Raw genomic sequence first — 6,187 nt, 5'->3', positions numbered from 1 at the left:
GACAGATTATGCAAAGAAAGAACATTTTCCTGACATTGATAATTCCAGGACCCAACTATCCGGGCAAAAATATGAATGTGTACATGCAGCCGCTTAAGGACGAATTGCAAGAAGCCTGGGATAATGGGTTCAAGACATACGACGCCTTTAGCAAACGGAACTTCATAATGCGTGTCTGGTACATGTACTCGACGCATGACTTGCCAGCGTATGCGCTATTCGTTGGCTGGTGTGTGCATGGAAGGTTCCCGTGCCCCACATGCAAGGGAGCTCTTGAGTTTCGTTGGCTTCAGGTCGGTCGCAAGTTTTCTTGCTTCGACATGCATAGACAGTTCCTGGATCCTCGCCATAAGTTCAGGAAAGACAAGAAGAACTTCATCAGGGGTAGAGTTGTCAAAAACTCTGCACCACCTGCATTGACAGGCCAACAGACCCTGGATCAGTTAAACACTCTCGAGCCAGATCCACAACGTCCAGGGTACTTCAAGGGGTATAATACTAAGCACGCGTGGACTCACAAAACATGCTTATGGGATCTGCCTTACTTCAAAGATCTCCTTTGCCCACACAACATCGACGTGATGCACACTGAGAAGAATATCGCCGAGGCACTTTTTGGTACATTGTTCGGCATAGATGGGAAGTCAAAGGGTAATACTAAGGCTAGAGTCGATCTGGAGGCGCTATGTGATAGGCCGTTACAAAACATGAAAGAACCGAAAGGAAAGCAGAACTGGACGAAGCCAAAGGCATGGTTCAATCTTGGAAGGCCAGCTATGAGGGAAATTCTCTTGTGGGTGCAACAGCAGTTGATGTTCCCCGATGGGTATGCAGCAAATCTAAAGAGGGGAGCGAATCTTGATAAACTGAAGATATTTGGTCTCAAGAGTCATGATTGGCACATATGGATTGAGCGGGTAATGCCGGTGATGTTGCGTGGCTTCATCCCTGAGGATGAATGGCTAGTACTGGCAGAACTCAGCTATTTCTTCCGTGTTCTTTGTGCGAAAGAACTATCGCCTGGCGTGCTAGAAGAAATGGAAGAGTTGGCGCCGGAGTTGATCTGCAAGTTAGAGAAGATCTTTCCACCGGGCTTCTTTAATCCAATGCAACATTTGATTTTGCATCTCCCGACCGAGGCAAGATTGGGGGGGCCGTGCAAAATCGTTGGTGCTACCCAACTGAGAGGATGCAGAAGACGCTTCGAGAAAAATGTAAAAATAAACGTAGAATTGAAGCATCGATGGCTGAGGCATTCATCACAGAGGAGGTGGCAAACTTCGTAACAGCGCACTACGAAGCCAAAAATCGTCATTTGCATAATCCGAAGCCTCGGTACAATGCTGACGAGCCTAAAAAGGGTGGATCCAACCTCAGCCTATTCAAAGGGAATCTCGCACCAGCTAGTGTTTCACATCCAGTATCTTTGGATAACGAAGAATGGCGGACCATTTCGTTGTATATCTTCAACAACCTGATAGAAGTGCGGTCGTACATCGAGTAAGTTCTCGGTACATTGTTTCGCAACTTCTATTTCCTTTGAACTATTCTTATTCCTGGATATGTCATACAGTCGATACGTCGCCATATTCTCGTATGGAGCGGAGATCCAAAAGGATTCCGTTGAAGAGTATGAGCTTCTCGCAAAGCAAGGAGGTGGCTATCCCGGTTTCATCTCTTGGTTCAAACAAACGGTAATTTCTATTAGACAATTTCATTTCATTCGCTAATTTGTGCATAATGCAACAATCCTTTCATATTAAACTTGTAGGCTAATTCAGAGTCTATGGACGCCGAATTGAGACAAGTCGCTAATGGTTTTGACTATAAGGTCCGTTCATTTGACAAGTACGACATCAACGGGTATCGCTTTCGTACCTATGGCAAAGAGCTATCTATGGCTGACCGAAAGTCAACAAATTGTTGTGTATCTGCTATCGGCGAAGGAGGTACCGAGTATTATGGGAGAGTTGAAGCAATTTATGAACTTCTGTTCTATGGTGAAAACCCACCGAATGTCGTAGTCTTCAAATGTTATTGGTTTCAGCCGAAGGAGACTAGAAGGACTCATGAACATGTAGGGCTAGTTGAAATCAACCAAAGCACTCATTTAGATGTTCAACTAGCTAGTTATTAATTGTACTAATCAATATTGTCTCATTTGATTGCAGACATTCTACAGGTGTGAGGAGGGATACGAGGAGGACGCGGCACATGTTATCGAGAACGTCTGCAAGCGCCTACTCTAGAACTTACGGCACGAGGCTCGGGTGCAGGCTGTTCGAGACTACTACGCCTTGCGTGGTATCAAGAAGACCAAGCCGGCGTGCCGCGATAAGTTCCTGAGTAAGGAGCAGTACATGAAGGTAATTCTTAAGGCCTTCTCTACTTAAGTTCCTTCATTTAGTAATTCTTAGCCGTAGCGCTCAAGTTTCTATTTGCTAACTTAGGCGCCTCCGAGATGGTGTGCGGATCGGATGGATTGTTGGGAGGTGTTGGTTGATGAGTGGTGCTCAAAACAATGGCTAGCCCTCCACAACGAGGCCAAGGACAAACGTGCCCAAATGGAAGGTGTGCCACACCATCAAGGCAACTCCAACTTATATCAGTTCGGGCGCAACTGGGTATGTGGTTTGCTTCATGATTCATGCAATTCATTCATCATGCTAGCTTGAGCCCTTTAATTACTAATTTTCATTGTTTCTCTCTTTCAGGCACGCTACAATAAGGCAGATAAGGTGCCAGAGGTGTACAACCTGTATGCCATGGCCCACACTGCCTCTTTCAAGAAAGTCAAGGCTTTCTCTCAGTCTGACCTCGATGATGCAAACAACTTCACCAACATCTCCTCCCACAACAAGCTCGTGAGATATAGAGATGAGGGGAAGGCGAGGAAAGGGGAGGACTTTAACCCGAGCCAGGGTCCCATTGATCCAGAGCTGTTGATGATATCTGGTGGCGGGAGGTCCCATGGCTCCATAGCCATTGGAGATGGACTTATCCGTTGTCCTAGCACTCTCCTGGAGATCAAGGCGCGCCAGTCGAGCTCCGCTCCTGAGATAAGGTCTCGTGAACGGCCAGTGCAACTCGCCATCAAGGTTAGTGATACGTACTCAGTTATCTTTCTCCATTACATTGTGTGCGCTTCCATCAATGATTACAAATGGTCACGTGAGTGGTGTTGCAGGCTGCTATACAGAGTGAGAGAGATAGAACGGAGAAACTTCTGGCGGAGGCGGCGGGAGTTGGAGGAGAGGATGATAAAGATGATGGAGGAGGAGAGGGCACGGAATGACATGCAGGCAAGGGCCATGTACGAGCTCCTTGTGGTAAGTTTCTTCTGCAGATTAGCCAAAACATTCATGTAGTGTTTGTCTCATTACTAACTAGTATGACTGAGTCGTCAAAACCAAATGTGCAGTCTGTGTGCGAGAAGACAGGTCAGACCGCTCCGCCGATGCCAGTGATTGCTCCTGGGACCACGGTGAGTTTTATTTGAATGGACATTACTTGCTAGTCTTAACATTTGAGTGTCATCATGCTAACAAGACATTGGAAATGATCTTTGGTGCAACGTAACTCCAGACAAGCATCGCACGATCCTTCTCCAGCTACCGACACGAGCCACCCCGCTCCTACACCTCCTGGATCTTGGTAAGTTTATCTAGTGTTTTGCTTAACACATGCATAAAGACCTAGACTTAGCTTTATTTCCTCCAATGCTTACCATAATGACCTAGACTTAGCTTCTTCTCCTTCAAAATGACTTAATAAGCTTACTGACCTCCAAAACCATCCATTTTACCTAAGTTAGCTCTAAAACGATCTGTACTTAGCTTACTTATGTCAAAAATTGCATAATTAGCTTAGTTAGCTCATAGACGATCCATTTTACCTAAGTTAGCTCTAAAATGACCCATTTTACCTAGGTTAGCTTATAAATGATCCAGTTCATCCAAGTTAGCTTAAAAATGACCCATTTTACCTAGATTAGCTCCTAAATGATCCATTTTACCTACGTTAGCTTTAAAATGACCCATTTCACCTAGGTTAACTCCAAAATGACCCATCTTACCTAGGTTATCTCATAAACGATCCATTTCAACTAATTTAGCTCATAAACGATCCATTTCACCAAGTTAGCTAAAAAACAATCCATTTCACCTAAATTAGCTCTTAAATGATCCATTTCACCTAAGTTAGCTAAAAAAGATCCATTTCAACTAAATTAGCTCATAAATGATCCATTTCACCTAAGTTAGCTCAAAAACGATCCATTTCAACTAAGTTAGCTCATAAATGATCCATTTCACCTAAGTTAGCTAAAAAACGATCCATTTCACCTTAGTTACCTCAAAAACGATCCATTTGACCTTAGTTAGCTCATAAACGACCCATTTCAACTAAGTTAGCTCATAAATGATCCATTTCACCTTAGCTAGCTCATAAACGACCCATTTCAACTTAGTTAGCTCATATATGATCCATTTCATGTAAGTTAGCTCATAAATGATATACTCTTCTTGTTCTAGTCTTCTTCTTGTTCTACTCTTCTTGTTCTAGTCTTCTTCTTGTTCTACTCTTCTTCTTGTTCTACTCTTCTTGTTCTAACTTTCTTATTTTTCATTTTGCAGATTTCATTCACTTGACGAAAGCTTGCATAGATGGAGTGCTCCTTATCCCTTTCTCTGTTTCTTTTGTATCGTTGAACTATGCATGTATCATTGGATGAAACTGTTGTAATATATATGGTTGGATGCCTCTATGTTGAACTTGTTATGTATGATGGAACTATGCATGTAATATATATGGTTGGATGATGAAGTTATGTGTTGGATATCTTATATGTTTGCTCTGTAATGGCCTTTTGAAATATATCTATATATGTCATATATATTTGTGATGAAAATTGTTGGATTTAATAAAAAACAGATAAAAGAGCCAATATGCAGGCTCTTTGCCGTCTGCCACCGACGGCAACGGGCTCTTTGCCGTCTGCTGCGGACGGCAAAGAAGACACGTGGCATCTAGCTGTGTTTCCTGGGAGCTGACCCATTTGGTCAGTTTGCCTACAGTGGCAGACGGCAAAGACTTTGCCATCAGTGGCGGACGGCAAAGAACCTGCACTTTGCCATCAGCGGTAGACAGCAAAGAACCTGCCATGTAGTGACGTGTAGATGACATCATACGGCGGACGGCAAAGACACTAGAAATTTTGCCGTCAGCGGTGGACGGCAAAGGCCTGCCGTTAGCCACTTAACGGACTGACAGCGCAATTATTGCCGTCCGCTCTCTTTGCCGTCCGCCGCAGACGGCAAAGAGCCTTTGCCGTCAGCCGCCAGGAAGCAGACGACAAAGTAGCTGTTTACCATAGCCTACTTTGCCGGAGCCTTTTGCCGTCCGCGGCTGACGGCAAAGGCCTTTGCCGTCCGCCATTCATGCCTTTGCCGTCCGCCGTGGCAGACGGCAAAGTAGCTGATTCCTGTAGTGAATGCCGCCGAATCAAGATTGGACTAGTAACGGTAAGCATATTGAACAAGATCAACGCCCACAACTACTTTGTGTTCTACTCGTGCAAAGAATCTACACAATAGACCTAGCTCATGATGCCACTGTTGAGGAACGTAGCAGAAATTCAAAATTTTCCTACGTGTCACCAAGATCTATCTATGGAGAAACCAGCAACGAGGGGAAGGAGAGTGCATCTACATACCCTTGTAGATCGCTAAGCGGAAGCGTTCAAGAGAACGGGGTTGAAGGAGTCGTACTCGTCGTGATCCAAATCACTAGAGATCCTAGTGCCGAACGGACGGCACCTCCGCGTTCAACACACGTACAGCCCGGTGACGTCTCCCATGTCTTGATCCAGCAAGGATAGAGGGAGAGGTTGGGGAAGACTCCATCTAGTAGCAGCACACCGGCGTGGTGGTGGTGGAGGAGCGTGGCAATCCTGCAGGGCTTCGCCAAGCACCGCGGGAGAGGAGGAGGACTTGGGAGAGGGGGAGGGCTGCGCCAGGGGAAGGGTGAAGCTCCCATGCGCCTCCCCACTATATATAGGGATGGAGGGGGCTGGTTTCTTGTCCTCCAAGTCCATTGGGGCGTTGGCAAAGGTGGGAGGAAAGAAATCCCATCATTTCCTTCCCCACCGATTGTTATCCCCCTTTTTTAGGGATCTTGATCTTATCAC

This window comes from Triticum dicoccoides, chromosome 5B, assembly GCF_002162155.2.
Source record: "Triticum dicoccoides isolate Atlit2015 ecotype Zavitan chromosome 5B, WEW_v2.0, whole genome shotgun sequence".
Classification (NCBI taxonomy): domain Eukaryota; kingdom Viridiplantae; phylum Streptophyta; class Magnoliopsida; order Poales; family Poaceae; genus Triticum; species Triticum dicoccoides.
The sequence above is the reverse complement of the archived record's forward strand: the minus strand, read 5'-3'. Positions refer to the sequence as shown.